At 34.7% G+C, this 23,217-nt stretch overlaps 1 protein-coding gene and 1 long non-coding RNA gene across 10 annotated transcripts in view; both read right to left on the reverse strand.

Annotated features, from left to right (window-relative positions):
• The window catches only part of Cacna2d1 (calcium voltage-gated channel auxiliary subunit alpha2delta 1), a 444,702-nt gene that overhangs the window by 292,979 nt on the left and 128,506 nt on the right, over positions 1-23,217 (reverse strand). The window lies entirely within an intron of this gene.
• On the reverse strand, positions 189-21,970 carry LOC125611402. The gene is made up of 3 exons (XR_007341602.1): positions 15,960-21,970; positions 11,503-11,509; positions 189-199 (listed from the first exon to the last, which is right to left on the reverse strand). It is a non-coding gene; the product is annotated as an uncharacterized LOC125611402 (long non-coding RNA).

Genomic DNA, 23,217 nt, shown 5'->3' on the forward strand with positions numbered 1-23,217 from the left:
TATTTAGTCTGAACTTCCGTAGCTCTTCATCTTCTTCTTTTCCTACTATCTTCTTTTCTATATTACAGTGGGCCCGCTCAGAACATCTGGTTTTCTCTGCTTGAGAAACTGTCCTCTCACTTGCTAAATAAATGTTCCTACCCTTTAGTTCTAGCTCAAATGTCATCTACTGACTCCCTCTGTAAATTACTCTTTCCCTCTCTCAACAGTCACTGTGTGTCTTATCACAGTTTATTTGCCTCCTAGTGTAAATGTATCTTGTCTGTTTCTCAACTCTAGAATATAAGCCTTTTGAGAACAAGCAACTTCCCTGTTTGTTCATTGATGCATCTTCACACTACAAAATAAAGCATTTCTCAAAAGTAGAATCTTCATCAATATTTCATGCTGGAAAAAGTTAACCAAGACTTTGGTATGATTCAAGCTGTCAATTATTTATGAGAAAATTCAATTTCTTGATTATCATAAGATGGCATGATCAAATTATAAACTGAAAATTGTTTTTGAAGATGCAATTGGAATAAGGGGCCATATATGAATCAAAGAGTTAACACAGGATTGGGCATGTAGGACAGTGACAGAGCACTTGCCTAGCATGCAGGGAACCCTGGATTCCAACCCAGTATGAAGAAGGATGGGGGGGTGGAGAGGATGATGATGATGATGATGATGATGATGATGATTGGAAACAACTGCAATACACTGATGGCAGGAAAAGTCAGACCAATAGCCAAATACCCCACTGGAGGTAAAGCTTGATCATTCCCTGACAACAGTTTTCTCTATGACATTACTTCTTCACTTAAACTACAGACAACTGCCCTTCAGTTTGGTACTTTCACACTTTGGGTAAATAAATACATTCATTCAAGTGACTCAAGCAGTCATTCTAGATTACTTGAAATCCTGGTTCAGTATTTCAATGTGTATATGTACCTGCAAATATGAATTAAAGCTTGACTCTCAAGAGTTCAATCTGCTTCCCAAGCTGTTGTGGAAGGAGTCAACTTTAGCTGCCTAGTACTGACTATACTATACAATAAATTAATTCTAATCTTATGCAATTCACTATGCATATTATTCATTTTGAAGCAGATTACATTAACCTTGGCCATAAAGTAAAGCTAATTATATAGAGTATGTTGTCATTGTATGCCCATATGGGTACAGGAAAATGAGGCATATAATGATATTTTACACATATAGTGTATATATCAAAAGAAGGAGTAAAGAGTAGTAGTATAGAAGTATGAGAGCTGTTTTTAAAGAACAGTTAAATCTTTCAAAATGAGCTTATTGTCCTCTTCAGAAACCCTTTCACTTAATAATTAAAGCTTGAGGATGAAGATCCTTCATCAAACTATCTATTAGAAGATATTACAACCATATTATTTTGACAAACAAAAGGCACAAAGAAATGAAATACTCTAAATGCCTAGGGCATTTAAAATTTGAAATAAAAAATTAAATCAGAGATATTGCATAAAAGGATGACTTACTTGGCAAATGCTCTTATTATACTATCATCACTGCAAACAATAGATATTATTACAAGTTTCAAATATCTTATTCAAAATATGTACTGAGATTTCACTGGTGATGGAATTGATAAAATTGATAGCAAGGAACCTGACCTGAATTACTATAATGGGGAAGGGTTGTCTTTGCACCCCAGTGCTATCCAGATTAGACTACATTGTCCTCATTTTTGTACATGTGTCAATTCTTGGTTCTTTTCATTACCAAGAAGGATAAGGCTCCTGTGAGCTTCAGTCAAGTAAATGCTTCATTTTTCCCTCTGTGGTGAGACTCAGGATGGTAGCTTACATAAGCATCTCAGCTGAGCAGATCAGCTAGGTGTAGGTGGCTCTGCTCCTGGAAAGGGCTGGCATCAAGCCCCTGACTGTCTATATTTTTACCACCAATCATATACATTCCCCCTGACTTGACACTGAAAACACACATTCAGTGCCAGTCATCTATTTTCAGGGACAATGAATATGCGTCTTGATTTCCATTTACAACTAGCAATTCAATCTACTGAATTAAATCACACTCCTCGTTTTGATTCAAAGCCAATGTGGTAATGCCTAAAATGTGAATATAAGCACTAGGTTGAAACAAGAGTTCAAAATTAAAATATATACGTATAAGGCATTAATGAAAGTAAGAATCCAACTGTCTAGCACTATGTATACCTAAGACAGGATGTTAGAACAGAATAATCATAAAAAATGTTCTTATTTTATGGTGTTATCTTCCCTTTTATGAAACAAAGTTGGTGAGCTACAGTGATTGTTAGTGATCTGAACTGGCTTACACATTTAAAAACACACGGGTTTATGAAATCTGAAAATCTGTTAAGTATCTGGCATGAGCTTAGAAATAGAAAAGAAAAAAGAAATGCATTAGCTAAAGAAAAATGTGGAGTTTAAGAATATTCGTTTGTTTACAGGCTTGTCTTATAAAAATTGGGGAGACTGCAATACTTATAAGATCATGCACTTTGAGGAAGCAGTCAGCAAAGTGGAAGGTTAAAAATACAGCAGTAACAGCTCTGGCAGGGAGACCCCTGTGTGGGCAGGAAGATTCCTGTGTAGGCACATCCAAGAGGCAAATGCTTTTGAAAGCGGGGAAAGCATTAACTTCTAGTTGGAGAAAGGAAATTTTTTTCGAGACTAGAGGGAAAGAGGTTCAAGTGGAAGTAGATAAAGTCTGGAAATACTGGAGTTGAAAGAGGAGGGAATCCAGCACTCCCCTCTTGTAACTAACATATCACATAGTCTTCATTCTAAAGAATACACACTCAGATTTTCTTTCCCTCCTCCCCATTTTCGTCATCATCTATAATTTTTCTGTTTTTGTTTACTACTCTTTCCCAGGGAGAAGGCAGGAAAATGATGTTTCTGTGAATTTCAAACAAATAGTTCCTTAGCCAATCAAAAAACGTGTTAAGACTTCAATGGACTCATGTAGACATCATTTTCCTGAAGAAGTGTGTCTTCTCTTGAGCCTTCCTGGTAGGCCACCATCACAGTACTCTAGTCTTATATGAACTTCATGGATCGGCAGGGCTTACAGAATTCAAGTTCTCAGTCCATAACCACGAATGCTCTGAAAAACTGAATCTCTAGATTAAGACCAGTGGTGCCTCTAAAACATTATGGATGAAATAGACTACACCATCAAGAAAGCAAGGTTCAGGGCCTTTAAATATTAATCACATCCCTATCTTCCAAAGATGATGTTCTCCTTTTCATTCAGTAACCCATCATCTGACCTAACAGAGGAATACAGAAGCCAAAACTCTCGAAAGTACAATTTGCACTTATTAAAATCATATTTCTATTTATAATAATTTCTTTAGAAAATAAAATTGGGCTGGGGTTATGGCTCAGCAGTAGAGCACTTGCCTCGCACGTGCAAGGCCCTGGGTTCGAACCTCAGCACCACATAAAAATAAGTAAATAAAAAAATAAAGTTAAAAAAAAAAAAAAGAAAAGAAAATTGTATGTGTTTTGTGAATAAACGGTGAGATACACAGGAAAAGATAGGTAGATACATAAAAGATAAACCACAGGCAGGCAGACCGAGAAACAAATAGACATAGATGCTTGGACTATGAAGGGCCCACATGGGATTGAGTATCATTTTCTATTCAAGAAAGGAGCATCATTATATATGGCCTCAGTCTAAACAGTTTATGTGGTGAGAAGGTAAATTGTAGTTTTTAGTTTTTATTTTAAATTATACATAGCTCAGTGTCCTTTTATAACTATGTATACAACATTCACATCATATTTGGTGTTTGGAATAGTACTGAGCAACCCAAACCTTCAATGTGAAACTGTAATTTTTCTGTGATATACACTTGAGGTATGAAGGCAATGAGCCTGAATTTTAAAGTGAATTATTCAGGCACTGAGTCTAACTTCAATCTCCTTCTTATACTTACTGCCACAGTCTCTATGTCTTGCGAGGTAGATATCATTGACTCTTCTTTGAGAATGGGAACAGGTAGAGACTAAAATCAGAATAATCTACAAATTTGGAGAGTCCAAATGGTCTCCAGATATAAAGACATTTTGATTGTCAAAGAACTAATGAAAATCATTTTAATAAACATTTAGAGTGTTTTAGGAACTTTTCAGAGCAAAAAAATAAAATTAGTCCTTTCCCAAAAAGATCTACTGGAAAATAACATAGTTGGTAGCAGCACAGCTCTGTGAACTATTTAGCCAATAATTCTATTTCAAGTACAAACAACATCTAGACATAAGGTGCTTGCTTATTGGTAATTCAGGGTGAAATGATTATCAGAACTCTTTGATTAAGTATTTATTTATTGAGATACACTACTTTCACTCAGAAATGATGCAGGGTTTAAAAACTAAGCTGACACACATTAAGTATAACCATCTAGGAAAAGAATATTAGAATGACACAGAACTCAAAATTCAGGCTTGGGTCAAATGCTCATGCAGGTGAAAACAGAAGAACAGAACTCTTCTCAAAGGCCCATCACAGTCCAGACTGAAATGGTAAAGAGCCCAGACTCTGAAGCTCCATTGCTTACTTATGACTATTGACTCTACCATTTACTAACTGTATGAACTTCTGTTTTGTTTGGGGGACTTTTTTTTTTTTTTGTCTATCAAGTTGAGATAATTACAGTAGGTATGTCGTAGGGTTGATGTTTGAATTCATAAATTCAAAACATTTAGAATAGTATCTGACACTCATAAATAGCCATGTCTGATCGTTATTAATGATATGATCGACATCATTGACATCATTATTGGCAATTCCATTAGGATCATATGAAATACATTTTTTCCCATAAGAGTAAAAAGAAATACAAAAGGTAAAAACAACAGATATTCACTCCATTTCTTGAGAGCTAATGTTATACCTATCTCTGAAATAAGAAAATAATACAAGCAAGACTCAATTACATTAAGTTAATCCTAAGCAAATTTAGGAAATATGACTTCAAGTTATTGACCTTTTAAGCTTATTATCTAATGCTCATATGGTAAAACTTCACCAAGAGCTATACACATAGTATGACACTTCATCCTTAATACAGTCATTTAGATACAAACTATTTGCAACAGTTTATAGCACAAAAATATCCCAGGGTTGCTCAATTGATATAAAGGTTATGTTCTACATTAAAAGTCAATTTTTGTACTCCTCTATCAGAATCTCCCAAAGTGTGTCAAGCAGTGTTAGCTGTAAATAATAGTACATATGAAATACAGGACTACATAAGTGTAAATAGGTTTCCTAAATATCAGACCTTAACATATTTTTAGGTACCTCAGAACTCAGTGGATTTATGAAGAGAGATAAATATTATAAAGTGTATATAAAATTGTTGGACCACTTTATAGCATATGTATCAGAATCTGAATAAAGAAAAGACACTGGCAAAAGCATGTATGTTTGGCATGAAGAATCTAATCCCCAGACTTCTCATTCTACTGTGCCTTCCATTATTTTTCTCAGAAAGTCAAGTGTTACTAGGGCCAATCTAAAGTGTATCCCACTGTCATGGTGCCTCCCTTTTAATACGCCTGATGAAGTTTCCTTTCAGGTACTGATCAATGGGATAAGTACAGAGAAGAAACACTGTCTTTCAATCATAAAGGTAGTCACTTCACCTATATGAAAGAATAGTATTCGCAATCATTCATAATCAAACATAAGCAACCATAGCACACAGATTACAAGCTCCTTATTAGGAGTAGGGAATGTTAGAATTTGTATTCTAAGTGCAAAATTTGGATAATGATTTATAAGTGTTGGTGAAGGCTGGTGTCTTACTGGTCTTTATTTTCAATGACCTTGACTTTAAAAATAGGTTCATCTTTACTTACTCAATGAATAATGGAGAGTTTACAACAATTTCAAAGGTAGAAGTCAACCAAACTATACTTTTTCTGAAAATGGCCAAACATGAGCTATTTCCATACCAACAACTGACAAGAAGCAATAAATATTTATCATTGTATTGCTGTGCAATCATTACTGCTTTATCATGTCACACCCATTGACTTACATATAAAAATCTGCCAGAGGATACTGGAAGTCTCACATGAAAAAGAAAACACAAGGAGAAGGAGAAGGTGGCTTTGGTTATTTGGATGAATAGAAAGAACTTTATATTAACTCAAATGATTAAATCTGAGTAAAGTTATTTTCAAAGCATTGCCACCAACTCAAAACATACTCACTGTGATATTTAGGTAAAAGAAAAACAAAACAAAACAAAAAACTGAGATTGATCCATCTTATCCATACAACTAACTATAACACAATTATAAAAATTAGATAATGATTATTTCAATACAGCAGTAATAAAATCGGCTTAGAGATATCCTAAAATAGGCATATTTAAAAATAAAAATAAAGGTATAGATATATTTAACTTTTTTAGGGTTAGAACCATCAGAACTATTATCCATCATTATTGACCATTTATCATGGAAAGGAAGAAAAAAGGCAGAGAAAACAATGGTATGTTTGACTTTCCTCTAAATGATATGAATAAAATCTACATGGACATGGCAAGCAAAAGAGAGAAAGGTTTACCAGACTCTGCATGAAATGAAACATGTCACAATATGCCATTTGTCCCACCCCAAGAGTGGTTAAATACATAATATGAGGCTTTTTTCTTCTGAAAATGTGGAGAATATTCTAGTTTAACATTATTATGTAGGCTTTCACTGTTTTCAAAAAAATGCATTAGGCCTAAAAAGTCACTCTAATTGGCAGATTTTTAAAATAGTGTTTATGTTTACAGATCCTAATGCTTTTGAGGAAACAGACATCCATTTCCATTTCTTTTGCTTCCCAAAATCTCCTGCTGGTGGCAGATTCTGAACTATTCAATGTCCCTGTCCAAATAGAAAATGCACACTTAATGATACCCATGTGTGTATATTTATGGTTCTAGTCATGTCTTTATATATCTGCAAAAAAATTGTTCCCTTTGGTAATTATATTTCTATTCAATATTAATGGATTATTGGCAGAAGTGCATCTTTTATGTTTACTTGCACACACAAAAGATCAGTTTTTGTATATCATGAAAATCATATATATACATAATTGCTTCAATATAATGTTCACAATGTTTTATATGATTTTCTTTTAAAAGCTCTAATGCCCTATGTTATTTTCAAGGCATATAGTCAAGGTATCATTTATTGTAAAAGAGCAAAAGAAATGCAGCTTAGTGTCAGCTATGCTGTCTTTGACTAATCTGCAAGCCACCCTCTTTAATGGCTCTTCATAAATAATTCAAATTTTAATTATGCTGCCAGCCTCTGACCTGAAGAGAAATGAAGAAAGAAAAAGAAAAGAATAGACCAGGGAGAGCACATCAGTTGAATCAAATTGTGCCTCCAGTAAATGACTTAGTGTCTCAAAGCTCCACTTTACTGCTTGAGATGCACCTGCTTCCTCATCTATGATTTTTTTAACTAATATCATTGTCATTCAAGATACACCACTGACAATGAATCGTTTACTCTAAAAAGAGAATGTTGCCCTTATTTTAAAGTGCATTATTGTTCCATATCTAAGTATATACACTTACAGATCAAAATATATACCCAGATTATAGCAGACTCCCCTATCTTCCAGTTCTACCATCTCTCCAGAAAAGTCATTAAGGTTCACCCTAACATCAGACATGTTTGCATCACAGTAGTGACATATCAGATCTCTGCTATATTAAAAAATAGACACATAAGAATCTTTCTCCAAACCCAGGTCTTGTAAGTTATTGTTGAAGGGGCTGTTGCCAAATTAATGGCTGGCTCAATAGACTTAGGAAAATCTAACTGCATCTGTCACAGAGAAAGCTGGCCAAGGTAGATCTGACAGGCAATACATGGCGGAATGATCTCCTCCCACCTAAAAAAACATCTTTTAATTGCATTAGGTCTCTCAATCCACAGTTGAGCATCTGCTCATTAGAACTAAAGCACTATTTCCCAAATTGAAATGCTAAATCTCAGTGTATATTTTTTTCTAAATATTCTCTTTACAATTTTCCTAAAGCAATGTAAACCCAGTTATATTTGATCTAATATCTCTGGGGCCAAATAAAACCCATGCATATTAACAATTATGTCTTCCTTCCTTCCTTCCTTCCTTTCTTTCTTTTTTTTTTGTTTTTTGTTTTTGAGTCTGTATAGTTTTTGATCCACATTTGGATTACATTTAAGACATCCCCAACTCCCATTTGCAATAGGTTCTTTGGGCTTATTTTGAGGACCCACAGATACATCTCCAAAAGATAATTTTATCTGCTCTGGGTTCCTTTTCTGCCTTTTATTGCAAACCATTATGAAAGATTTGGGGATGTATTAGACTCTATGCACAAGTATTATGCAGCTGTCTCAAGGATGAATTTATCTTAAAACTATATCTTATTCTTCAAACGCCTGCCATTATTTGCAGCCTATTTTCCATTTCCTTATACTTTAAATTTTTGATTTTCCAATCATTCTCATGTTTTCCTTCTCCCTTATCCAGGATTTGATTGTGAGAAAAGACAGGCAATGCAGCATCTTACAATTATATATCTGGTAGCCCATTTTAATGGTTCTAACTCTGTCTAGATGATAAAACAGATATATATTCTAGCTCATTAAATCATCTATTTGATCTACAAAAGAGCATTTTTATTTGTATGTGTGCATCCAATGTACCATTTCTTATAAAATTATTTTGAGACCATATTACATGAGCCATTCAATTACCTAGAAAAAAAAAGGCACAAAAGCATTTCTATTCAAGAAGCCAATTTGGAAAATAAAAGAAAAAATGCCTGGCCTTTAGATAACAATAAGATACATCTCCTTTGTCTATTTGAAATCCAGGTTTTAATATAAAAATTTATAAGTAGAGGATAGAACAGGTTTTCAATGGACACACTCCTTCATGAGTTAGTGATGTTAAAATACATTTGTGTTTCTACCAATTTAAATAAAAATGTAATTATCCAAATACGCACATTAATTCTGAGACACACACACACAAAAAAAGGTTTTGTGAAGGTGCTTGTGAATTTGCTGCCATTTAGATGTAAAGTAAACCATAACATTTGCAGAAATAAATGTAAGAAATATTTTATGAGATCCCAAATATTGCAGGTTAGAACATTAATTTCTTTGTGTCAGAAAAAAATCTTCAACTAATTCTTAACAGAAATGTGTTTGGTCACTTTCCATGCCTGGATAAACTGTAAGAAAAACTCTATTACCCTAAAAACTCTGAATTCAGAAAGAACTTGATTCTTTCTACACATATACTTCAACCATAGTAGTAGGATAGACTACTTCTGAAATACACTGTTGTCCAACAAATTCATCAGCTAGAAATTCCCATGAATATATATAGTATCTACCCTCCCAGATGGCAAATCAATTCATTCAATAACATTAAAGGCAAATATCAACACCCCACACATTAAACCCCTGCTCCCACTAAACAGCCTTGTAAAAGACTACTGCAATATTTTGCCTTGCAATTCTCTAGAATGAGGATAATCTATTTTAATATGTTTATATGTATGAATGTGAGTGTGTATGTGTGTGTGTAGTCATGCACATGCATGCAGAAGTACATATGTGCACATACTCAAAATGCCTTTTCTTATACTTCATCCATTTTTCTTTGGATTGTTAACTTTTCACCTATTAATCTTGAGATGGTCTGACTTTTTGATAAAGATACTATGATACCATTCTTGAGTGTCACAATTATTTATGCCTTAGCACAAATTGAAATTAAATCCAAATCAGGAAATCAGTTCAGGAAAATTGTGTGCTAACAATTAATTCATCCTAAGACATTCAGTTATAGTACCTAAATACACTATGGTCATACAGTATAATATTATTGGGTGCTTGTCAGTTTCTTCTATTAGCTAATAAATGTACTAAATAGAGCCATTTTTTCTCTCACCTCACACGTTTTCTCATATAAGGTATCTTTCCTTTATTCCATATATTGCATCTCATATACAAGCTGCCATTATGCATCAAAATAAATTCAACAAATTAATAAGTGAGAATTATTTTACTTCTGCTGAATTAAGACATGTAAACATTTTATATGTCCAGAGGTAAAATCTACTTTGGGCAAAAAATTTCATTTTTTATTTTTCTTACAAAAAGAAAAGTTTTGGTGAACTATAAGTGGACTTTGGAAAGATTAAAATTGATCTAAGGAAAAAGAGAGTAATGATTGCTCCAAAGTTAAAATTTGTCTTCTTAAAAGGAAATTCTGTGGTAAATGGCTAGGATTTAATGTTTCAGATATTATCTCTATAAATACTCAGTAAGTGCTTTAAATAAAAAGTTCATAAAATATCATAGATATGAAATGAATTGCTAGAGGTTATTTTACATACACAGATGAAACAGCCAGTTAAGTTAATATGAATAGAACCCGAGACCACACTATGTGCTGTTTATTTAATCATAAAAATATATTAACATAATAACCAAGTTATCCATTCTCCCTCCTACCAAATCTAGAAACACCCCCAAAAAAGAGTCAATTATTGGGACCATATAGACCATGGCTGGAAAAAAATGCTAATAAAAAGAGTTGGGCCACTTGAGCCCAGTATCTTGCATAATAAATACAATAATGAAATGCTAGAATGGGTTTTGGAAGAAACCGGAATGAAAAGAGACACTGAGACAAAGATAAGATTATACAATTAAGGATGGTGGAGAGAACACAGTGACCAGGAGTCTTTCCAAAACGGTCAATCTGAAGAGCCTGATAAATAGCCTAAGACAGGAAAAAGACAAAGAAGAACAGGTATCCAGGAAGCTTGACTCCAGAGCTCCCAATCTATAAGGGAAACTGGGGAGGAAATTGAAAAGAAAGTATCTCCTCTGGTCAGAGTTGGAGCACCAGACAAAACAGCATGGAAAACTGCCAGAGAGTGCAAGCAGTTACAAATAGAAAAGTGGATGTCTGAGGTGTATGCTTTTTCTTAGTGAAAAAGACCAGAGACTACACTTGATTATCCAAACAAACTTTAATATCCTCTTTTCTCTCAAGGCTCACACTCAGGAATTCAGCATGACCTGATGGTTCACCTTTCCAATCTCTTCCCTTTCCAGAATTGTCTCCTGCCAGCCTGACTTGGCTTCCCTGAATTTCTGCAGCTCCCTCCTCAGTGTCTTCCTGAAACTAATTTTCAATTCCTACAAGTCATGACTCCACTAAATACACCCAACATTGATTTAAAAAATATTAATTCTTATCTTCTTTTATCCTTTTAAGACCTTCCCCACAATAAAAAGGTCAACTTCTTTAAAACAACAGCAAGTGGGTCTTTATGACTTCAATTCTTACAACACTATGAAGTAGACACAATTTCTCCCCTTTACAGACAAGTTGTACAATTTAAATCTAGTATAGCCACTTTGAAGTGTAAAGGGTTCTCAGGGAACATACCACACAAGACCTTTCTTTACTGACCTGTCTATATTTCTGGCCTCATATGCAACCATTTCCTTCATGCACCACAATTTTGTATTTTGAACCATCTGAAATTCTCTTAGACCTTCCCTTCAAGAGCTTGAGAATTCTTCTGTATCTTCCATGGTACTTATGTATCCATGACTAAGAATATTTTGTTCATTTGACAATCCTAGACACTCTCTCAACTCTATATATAGCTTTACACCTAGTTCAATGTCTGGAACATAAGAGGTAGTTAGTAAACATTTTCCAAGAAGATAATTGAAGCATAAGAGATACTAGGAAGAAAGTAGCAGAAATTCATTCCTTTATTTATATGATACCCTCTTCCAAATTCTTAGCATAGTTTTTCTACCTTCAGTTTAGTTTTCTTTTTTTTTATTAAAATGCTTCAGTAGATATACAATATCATCAGCAATCCACACAAACTTTACCAAGATATCACAAATAAAATTCTCTTTAAAACATTCAAATAATGTTCCTTTATTCAGTAACAGTAACCACCATTGGAGGCTGAGACAGATAAAACAAAAACATCAAACAAGATACAGTATATTGCCTTATTATCTTATGTAAGTCAACATTATCCTGTCTCTTTCTCTTGAGTTCAACTTTTTGTGCCCATGATTTGGCTTCCCACCTAATTATGTACTTAAGCTGGTACTCTCTCAGCTATTTCTGATGTCCCCTGTTATTTATTTTATTTTGTTAGTCTTTATCCAACATCTTTATGCACTCGAGTCTATAGATAGGCCCCATCCCAATATCTGCCCATGATTCTGACTTCTGTTACTGTCGATTAGTTTGGTCAGTTCTTGTATTTTATAAATATATTGAGTCATATAATATGTATTCTTTTCTGTCTTTTTTAGCTCTTCAGTGTAGCTGTGAAATTTGTTAACTAGTTTCAGATGTAGTAGTCTTTTTATTGCTGCACAGTATTGAAATATCTGAATGTGCCACAATTTTTATCCAATATTTTGTGAATTTGAATTACTCTGGTTTACCAATTATAGTGACAAATAATATACATTTTGGGGAAGACACATGCACTCATTTCTGTTGGGTATGTTCCAAACATTTCTGGAACATAGAATAAGTATTACCAAGAAGTCTTCTAAAAAACTGGTTTGCAATGGATATAATCATGTCCAATATATTTAAGTTACATTTGCTCCATATAATAGCCAACAAATAACTAGTCTTTTTAAAATTTTGCCCAATCTCTTAAAATTGTACACAGACTCCCTTAATGTCTTTATTACTAAACCCCTATTAACTGCTCCTTTAGGACTGACTCACTCTTTAGCTAAGCCTTTGCCTAACTATGCTAATATTCACCATTTTAGATCCAGCTATATTTTCTCCATATTCATCAATATTCCTTACTTAACTACAAACTATTTCTTCATCCAAACTCTTTCTTTTAGTGCATTAGATGGCAAGTTAATGTAACAATTCCCTGGAGTCTCTGGTTCTATGTCCTCTTTCTACCATACAAGTTTAGTGCTAATCACAGATTCAGCTCTCTGCTCATACTTTTTCATGTCAGCTGTCACCTGAATGAAACTACATAGCAATCCTCCCTCAGGAGCATCCTCCCTCTGTAGCATTAATTCTTTCATTCTATTTGATGTTAGACAGCTACAGCAATAAAGTTCACCATCACCTCAAATTCACCATGTAGAAAATAAAGTCACTGTTTCTTTTCTAGGCCTTTGCTGCCTGCTTAGGTTTCCCCAGAAGAAGGAAACCAAATCTGACCTGGTCATTCAATCTTAAAATCTTAAATCACGTATTATTTTGTTTCTTTCTCCCTCTATGTAGTAAATGATTGGATTCTCTTGATTCTTTATCAAATTTTATTTCTCATCTTTATCCCATTAAAATTTAAATTTGCAATGATAAATTTATATATCTTCTACCATTCATCAATGGATTTATTCTAATTATTCATATTTCTAATATTTAATTTTCTGTTTGCTCATCTTTGTCTTCAGACTGTCAGCACTACCATCACCACTGCCAAAGCCAGAACTATGACATCCCAGATTTGAATAGACACAGGCACTCTCTTAAGCAGGGCAAATACTAGGTTCTTTTATTATCCCTCTTTGGATAGTAATTAAAGCTGAGGAGATAAAAAGATATCAGGAGTATAAGATAAGCGACAGACTAGGAAAGCAGTTACAATATAAAACTCAGACAATCATTTTTTTTCTTTCCTGAACCTATTTTAACATTTCCAGAATAAACATTATTTTATAAGTCTGAACAATAGAATATGAACTAATGATTCCAACAATATAGGCACAAAAAGTAAATTTACAGAAATCAAAATTCATTCAAACAGAAACTCATACTAATTTATGAGAGAGAACTTAAAACAGAAATTTTCTCTCAATATAATCTCTAATAGAAAAGCACTCTATGAAGTATGAATGCAACATAAATTGTTGTAGTCCATATTTTAGACAGGAACAATTTTGATGTCAAGGAAATGGGAATGTAGAACTCTTAGGAGGAAATTTGTGGTACAGATAGGGTGGTGGCATTAGACATCCAATAATAATGACAGTGATAGTAATATGGTTGATGCCTTAAAAATGTGCTGATCAAAAATATTTAAAAAATACTGTGGTGGCTTTTTTAAATGCCACATTCCTTCCCTCCCTCCCTCCCTCCCTCGCTCGCTCGCTCGCTCGCTCCCTCCCTCCTTCCTTCCTTCCTTCCTTCCTTCCTTCCTTCCTCTAGTGCTGGCTTTCAGACCCAGGGACTAATGCATGCTAGGCAAGTACTCTGTAACTGACCTACAGCCCCAGTCCACACTTTCTTTGTTTTTTTAATTGTTTTTTTTTCAGTTATACACATGATATAATTCATTTTGACATAATTACAATAGCATGGAATATAATGTGTTCTAATTAAGTCCCCAGTACTTCCTCTTCTTCTCACCTCCTCAGTGATCTTTCTGCTATTAGGTTATAGCTTTTTTTTTTTTTTTGAAGATTAGTGCCATGTGTATGGACTTAATGGTGAGATTCATTGCCAGCCCACATATTACAAAATGACTTTCTTCAAGAGGTAGGCTGGACTCAGTGACTCACTTCTAATCAATAGCAAAAAGTAGAGGTGACAGTGTGCTACTTAACAGACAAGGTCATAAAAGGTACTGTGAGCTTCTCCTCATACTGTCTTAGACTTCACCACGTGGAAAGCTAGGAACCATATTAAGTGGTACACCAGATGCATGTGGCAAGGAACTAAAGTCTCCTGCCAGGAGCCGTGTGAACAAAGATGTTAGAAACAGATCCTCTAGCACCAGTTAAGCCTGCAGATTCACAGACAAAAATCAGTCAGGTAAGCAACTCCTAAATTCCTGTGTCATGAAAACTAAGACAAAAAGTATTTATTGTTTTAAGCCACTGTGCTTTGGAGTAGTTTATTATGCAGCAAGAGGGAACTAATACAACTACATATAACAAACTTGACATCCTGAACTAAATAAAACCACAAAATTTAAAATAAAACCTAGACATCACATATTATTTACCAACTTAGTTGTTCAAAATATAATAATATCTGATAATGAAGAAGATGTAGAGACATACACTTTCAGATATTGTTTACAATTTCAGGTATAAAAGTTTGGCAAGCTGTAATCATATCTTTAATATATTCAGCTGTATAAAGTTTGGCAAGCTGTATTCATATCTTTAAAATAATAACAACATGACTTTTTGATATGGCTCTACCTTGGGAATTTGTGCTAAGGAAATAAGATTTGTACATATATTTACATATAAAAGTATTTATGAGATGGATATATGTGATTCTAAAAACTTGGAGCTCTTCTAAACTAGTGATCAATATTGATAGATCTACATGATGTTGCCCTTAAAATTTATTTTATACATTATTATTTAGTCATGCATTATTGCATGAATTTGGTGCATGTTCAATTTTATTTTGTTTTTATATTTGATGATATAGGAAAACATTGTCGATAAGTATAAATATTTCACTTTGAAAAAAATGAAGAGTACAATTTTAATTTGATGAAAAGTTGTATGTGTGTACATATGAATTTGTGCATGCATATGGGTATATGAGTATTGAAAGAAGACTAGAAATAGAAACACCACAAAGTTAATATGTACCTGGGTAAAGAATTAAGAGTCTTTTGTTTTATTTTTTTTTCTACTTATCTACATTATCAATTTCCTAACATTGAGAATGCAATTTTTCTAGTAGAGAAAATAATGCCAATTATTATAAGACATTGTAAATGCTCTCCTGGAAGACCTTATGTCATCTGACCCCTGGTGACCATGTCCAGACTCTTCTTAAACATCCTCCCTTGCTCCTTAGGATTCCAGCAACATTGAATTTACTGACCTGAAAGCTCCTCTACCTTCTTCCTATTCACTAACTCTCTTTCCTCCTGGAATGGGGTGTTCACATCTGAGCAGGGCTGCTTCAGTCCCTGAGCTTCCCCCTCACCTCAGCCCAGAGGGACATTATTGACCATGGAATTCAAAGCAGTCAATGAACAAATTCTGTTCCTCAGACTTCTGGTCTTCTGAGCTCTTTTTACTATTAAGTCTCTATATTTTATTTTCTTGCTTGTTTACTGTATTATCTCCCTTAACTCATAAACTATAAAATTAGAGTTAGAAAACCTGCCTGTCTTGATAGCTGTTGTCTTCCTGCTCCCTAAAAATGCCTAACAAATAATAAGAACTCAGGAAATGTTTTCTGAATGAGTGAATGTTAGAATGAACACCATCATTAGGATTATTAGCCATCATCCAGCCTTTATACTATCACCCCTCTTGGCTTATGGCTACTGTACTTTTTAATTTTTCTTCCTACACTTAGGAAATCAGTGAATTTCTCATTCACTAGAGTCTATCACCGATAGGTTACTATTATGGTTTGGATGTAAAGTGTCCCCACAAAACTCCCATGTTAATGCATAAATACTTATAGGTAAAATGATTAGAGCATGAGAGCTAGAACCTACATTGTCCATTTCTAGTTTGATGGACTAACTGGATAGCCAGTGAAAGCAGGTGAGATGTAGAGATCTCCCCTGGAATCCCTTCCCCTCTTCTCCCTCTCTCCCTGTCTCTCTGCTTCCTGGCGACCAAGAGAGAAGCAGTTCTCTTTCCCTAGGAGGGTGTGCCTCAATTTGGGCCCAGAACAATGGAGTAGGTAGTGCATGGACCAAACCTCTGAACAGGGAAGCCACAATAAATTTTTCCTCCTCTAAGTTGATCTTGTCAAGTCTTCTGGTCACAGGGAAGAAAAGCTGACTAACATAATTACCCTTAACTACAGCAAAAGATCATGCAAAGTGGGGACTCACCGAACAATGAGGGAAGGCTTATACAAATTCTGTACACTTTCACGCTTGGTACTAAAAAGCTAACTCCATGAGGGAGGCAATGATTTGTCCTTTGCTGCTTCCAGTCCCTAATCAGGACCTGACATATATTAGGCACTCAATAAATAAATAATTATTGAATATATGTATTTATGAATGACTTACTGAGGAAATAGTCAATGTATTTTGTTCTATGTTTTCATAAAAATAACATAATTTAAGGGGAAGGGAAAAAATCAAATGTAATTCTGTGCAAGGACACATACTGTGACCTAAAACGTGTAGCAATAAAAGTGCACTAAATGAAAATCACTTGCCCATGAACCAATCTCACCCGCAAGCATTAAGTAAATTTGATATGAAATATATACACAGCTGCACAAATGCATGACTTTTTCCATCAAGCAGCCAGCTTTCTGGTGCTGCCAATTAAATCACAGCATAAATTTATTACTTCAATTAAACATCAAAATTTACTTAGACTCTACAGCAGGATCCTTGGCTCTGTCGTGTAGTTCTCTGAAAAGGGCTGGAAACCATGCCACATTGAATTGTTTTCCCAAATAATCAAAATTTCAATATCACTCCCCTCTTATAATTACTTCTTAAAATTCAAACCCATCTCAGAGCAGTATTTGCCAATTATTTGACATTTTCTTTTTAACTTCTCTGATCTTTTTGAATAGATAGCACAGCTGTTCACCCAAGGTGATGTGGAAGCCCCCTATCAGGTTGCGCTCTGATTCTATCAGTCCCCGAAAGCAGCTATATCATTATCTCTGGAAGGGGTCTTTCTGCAAAGAGCCCATAGTTTGTGTATGCTTTTCATACACCCTCCAGAGGGACAAATACCATCTAACTGGCTTTACACTGTCATTTCCAATGAAAACCTGTAATTACTTTTTACAAGCAGCACTTCACCCTGCCAAGTTGATTAAAGGTGATACACCCTGGAAGGCAAAGAGAGGCATTGCTCAGACATCAAAGTGTTTATCTAGTAAGCGAGAGGACAGTGGCATGTACACAGTAAGCACTAAATACTTGTTTTTAGATGACTTCATATTTGCTTGTTGATGGACAATAAAATTAATGATTCTCTTGTGAAACATGATAGACTATTAAAGAGTAAATTGAGCAGACCCCAATAGACTTTTATAGCATCACTTATTAAAGATATCCCACTATAAAGGATATACCATTCCAGGGTCTCCATTCTCACCTCATTTACATTTACACCAATTAAGTACTCACTTAACTATTCTCATTTCTTTACGAGGAAATAAATCAAATAGGTAGTTTTACTATATCATATTCCTTAACTGAATTGAGTTATTTACTTTTGCTGATTAGAGAGATCAGTTTTGAAAGATTGTTTAGAGAAAATATCCTTAACTACAGTATGTTAAACTTTTTTTTTCTTTTCTTTTGGTACTGGGGGTTGAACCCAGGGGCATCTTACCACTACATCCCCAGCCCCCTTTGTTTCTTTTGTTTGTTTGTTTGTTTTTGGAGACAGAGTCTCACAAAGTCCTTACAGCCCTTGCTTGGTTGCTGAGGCTGGCCTCAATTTTGCAGTCCTCCTGCATCAGCCTCCCAAGCTGCTGTAATTATAGGCATTCCACATCACACCTGGCCAGTTAGTTAAACTTTATATTGAACATTTGTCTCCATTTTTACTTATCTGTTGTGGAACGTTTAAACATCTTTTTATGTTTGAAGAATATCCCAAGATGTTAATTATGTTGAGAGGTTGTGCTTACATCCAAGTATAGAAATCAAAGCTTATTTTCCTACCTCCTTTGTTCCTGTGACTTGGCCGAACACTTTGACTCAGCCAATCAGATGGACTTGCTCTTTTTCAGTGACCCAGAGAAGCAGTACAGTGACATTTCCATCCTGGCAACAGGAATAACAACTAGTCTTGGGTACAGTAACAGCTGTTTCAGGTGTCCAGTGCTGACAGCAACAATGTAAATCATGATATTCATATTCAGGGGTGCTGGCATGTATGTCCTCTCTAGCATGGCTTCTAACGTGAATTTAAATTTGGTTCTTAATTTTGTAGATGACACAAGGTACTCCTTTAATAAATATATCTGCTATTGAAATTAGGTTGTCATAATATGTTATTTGTAACTATAAACCTTATGAGGACAACTTCTTAGTATTGGATACTTTGATAAATTATTTGTTGATATCCATCCCCCCTTTTTTAACACCAACTGATAGTTGGCCATTTTGAGCCAATTTAAAATGCTACTATCTAAGAGGCAGTTGTTTAATCAGAGAGCAATTTCATAATTATCTGTATAGCAGTGTCAGTACAATTCTGTATTGAATATTCAATTACATTTTGCCATTTTTATCTTATCAAATGATTGTAGATTGGAAAAGTAATATTGCTAATGCTGAGGACAGAAGCATAAGTATGACTGCATTAATAGAATAATGACAATGGTAGAATCAAACCTAATAAAATTGACCAATCTCCAACCTCTACTGGAACTGCATATCAATTATATGTAGCTGATACGTAATTGTGTTCATATACATACAAAATATAGGGAAAATATACCATTGAAGATAGTGCCATAAACATATAAAACTGAATCTTATAATTTTTAGGTCTTGCTAACATGTGTTTATATGTTCAACTCATATTTTCTACCTCAGATATTCAACTTTTAGCAATTTGTTACATAAAAAAACAGGAGAGTGCCCACCTATGATTACATATCAATATGCTTTATATAATACACAGAAGGTAATGTACACATTTTTCAATTATCATTAATTCCCTAACACATAGATATTAACAAATAAAATTATATATCTGAAAAAAAATAAAGAGCCATCCTTGAGGTCAAATCAAGTAAGTTCCAAGAATTATCTGTTATAAAATCATAAATCCTACTCTTATTTCTTTGGAGTTAGCAATGTAACAATCAAACAAACATTAATGATAACCCCACAAAGTGGTAATCTAAAATCCCATATTTCAATCCCTGTCTAGAGTGGTGAATGAATTATGTCCATGCACTGCCCAGAGACAGAGGTGATACCTCTATTAGGAATATCTCTATGAAAAGGCCAAGAAAACTGCCCAGTTGTATGGTACTAGCCTGTTCCTGTGGTTACCAGGGAGTTTATCAGTTCATGACCTTAAGATTCAAACACCAGCTTCTGGCATCGGGGGTAGGGGGTGAGGTGGAAGGGGTTGGGGAGTTGGGGAGGTGCGGGGATTGTGGGTACAAGCTGATGACTGAAACTGGACTATTCAAACTTTTGACCTTGGTTCTGTTTTAAAGTAACTTTCTTACAATGAATCACTTTGATATTGAAACCTATATAATAAATGTACAGAGTCTGCTGGTGGCCAGTATCTCTCCCATCAGGAGTTTGGTTGGTCCACCAAGACCTACTTTCTCTATATTTATGTCTGTCTGTCCTTTGTTCCAATCCTCTTATAGTCCCATTTGGAAAAATGAAGAAACATCACACAGGCAGCAACAAATCTCCACATTGAAAGTTTCACTAGTGTCATCTGAATCTTAAATCAAATCTTACTGGCAGCAGACACAGGATGATGGAATTCAGAGGCAAGCAGCAGCAGGCACTGCCTAATCAGCACAGAGGTTCCTGTGCAGGTGTCCTTACAATGCCAGTGGGTTCTCAGTACTTGCAACGTTTTCTGGGAATTTAGGCATAAACCACTCAATTTCTCTTCCAGGTCCTGGCATCCATAAAGCCACCTACCTACACTTAGTCACCAACCTCAGCATTTTCTTCAGGGAAACACTGAAGAAATCAGTTCCACGATTTCCTTCCCTCTTCCATAAAAAGAATTTCATTGCATTTTACAGGCCTAATACATAATCAATATTTGCAGAAAAAAATAGAATTTTCTTCTTAAGGTAATTCACTTATAATTGATAGGTTTACCTGGTCCAGGAAGTGTCTGCATTTTCAAAGAGCAACAATAAACTGAAATCGATATGCTCTGCAGACACAGGTGACCACAGGATCCTTTCTGCCCCTCTTTTCATTCAGGGTTGCAATTTACCCATTTCTAGCAGTAACATGCATTGCCTGTGGTATAGCTCACTGCTGAAAATTTGCTAATCAAACTTTAAGAAAATTCATATTTTTAGGTGGACACAATATCTTTAATTTTATTTTTATTTTTACGTGGTGCTGAGAATTGAACCCAGTGCCTCACGCATGCTAGGCAAGCACGCTACCACTTGAGCCTCATTCCCAGCCCAAGAAAATACATATTTTTTAGATTAATATGCCACACATAGAATCTGATTATTAACCAAATAGGTTCTATTTCTTAGAAACCAAATGAATGGCCAATAATGTTCTCTCTGAGATAGGTCTCATTATTGACCATTAATAATTCTAACCTTGAGAGAACATGAAGAGATAAAACCCTTTTACCCAAGTATATTCTGATCTGAATGTAAATAAATGTATATGGAATTGAACCTAAAAACATTCCTTAAAGAATATCTACTCTCTTCTTCTCACATAACTTGCCATAGTTGCTTTCTTCTGAGGCTTCGGTTTCCCATAACATTTTGATCCTTTAATAATTGCCTTTCAAAATTGTTAGGATCAGGAAAAATTAAATTTACCTGGAAAAAAAATAATAACTCTGATATAAAATACTTATTGTTTGTACCAAAGCAGCTTTACAATTATTTTGAAAAAAAAAACCTAAAATATGCAGCAGAGATGTACTTCAGTATTAGAGCACTCAATTAGCTTTAGCATGTGTGAACCTCTGGGTTCAATCCCCAGCACAAAAAAAAGAAAAAGAAAGAACCTAAAATATAATTAGGTTGTATCTTATAACAAGACTATCCTTAGTTCAGGTGATTTCATGTGATCTGCTCTCTGATCACAGCCTAAATGATCAAAGGTAAAATGGGATTGGTTATCTTAACCACAAAAACTTTATTCTGTACCATTGGTCTCCCAGTCTGTTTTGGTGCCAATACCATGCTGGTTTTGTTACTATTGCTCTGTAGTATAGTTTAAGGTCTGGTATAGTTATGCTGATGTCACCTGCTTCACTCTTTCTGCTAAAGATTGTTTTAGCTATTCTGGGTCTCATTTTACCAGATAAATTTCATAATTGCTTCTTCTATTTCTATGAGGAATGTCATTGGGATTTTGATTGGAATTGCATTAAATCTGTATAGTGCTTTTGGTAGTATGGTCATTTTGATAATATTAATTCTGCCTATCCAAGAGCAAGATAGATTTTCCCATCTTCTAAGGTCTTCTTTGATTTCTTTCTTTATGGTTCTGTAGTCTTCATTATATAGATCTTTCACCTCTTTCGTTAAGTTGATTCCCAAGTTTTTTTTTTTGAGGCTATTGTAAATGGGATAGTTTTCCTCATTTCCCTTTCTGAGGATTTGTCACTGATGAATGAATAAAAAAAATGTGGCATACAAACGCAATGGAATATTACTCATCAATAAAAGAGAATAAAATCATGGCATTTGCAGGTAAATGGATAAAGTTAGAGAAGATAATGCTAAGTGAAATTAGCCAGTCCCCAAAAAACAAATGCCAAATGTTTTCTCTGATATAAGGAGTCTGATTCATAGTGGGGTAGGGAGGGGGAGCATGGGAGGATAGATGAACTCTAGATAGGACAGAGGAGTGGGAGGGGAAGAGAGGGGGTAATGGGTTAGAAATGATGATGGAATGTGATGAACATCATTATCCAAAGTGCATGTATGAAGACACAAATTGGTGTGAATGTACTTTGTATGCAACCAAAGATATGAAAACTTTGTGCTCTATGTGTGTAATATGAATTGTAAAAAATGCATTCCACTGTCATATATAAATTTTAAAAAAATAATTAAAAAACATAAAAACCATGTCATTTTCTGAGATTTCACACTGAAGGAACATGAAGAAAAGACATAATGACTGGAAAAAAATTAAACTTAACAAAACCTGGTATTTGATTATTAAAATAAAAGTAAATCTTGTGAATAAGAAAAAGACAGTATCCAGCCACAGTGGTGCATGCTTGTAATCCCAGCTCCTTGGGAGGCTGAAACAGGAGGATCCCAAGCTCAAAGCCAGCTTCAGCAAAAGTGAGGCACTAAGTAACTCAGTGAAACACTGTCTCTAAATAAAATACAAAATAGGGCAAAGTATGTGGTTCAATGACCAAGTGCCTCTGAGTTCAATCCCTGGTACCCCACCCACCCCCACCCTCCAAAAAAAAAAGGAAACTGAAAAGACAGCTAATTAAAAATCAATGAAACTTC

The sequence above is a fragment of the Marmota marmota genome, unplaced genomic scaffold, assembly GCF_001458135.2.
Source record: "Marmota marmota marmota unplaced genomic scaffold, marMar, whole genome shotgun sequence".
NCBI classification, from domain to species: domain Eukaryota; kingdom Metazoa; phylum Chordata; class Mammalia; order Rodentia; family Sciuridae; genus Marmota; species Marmota marmota.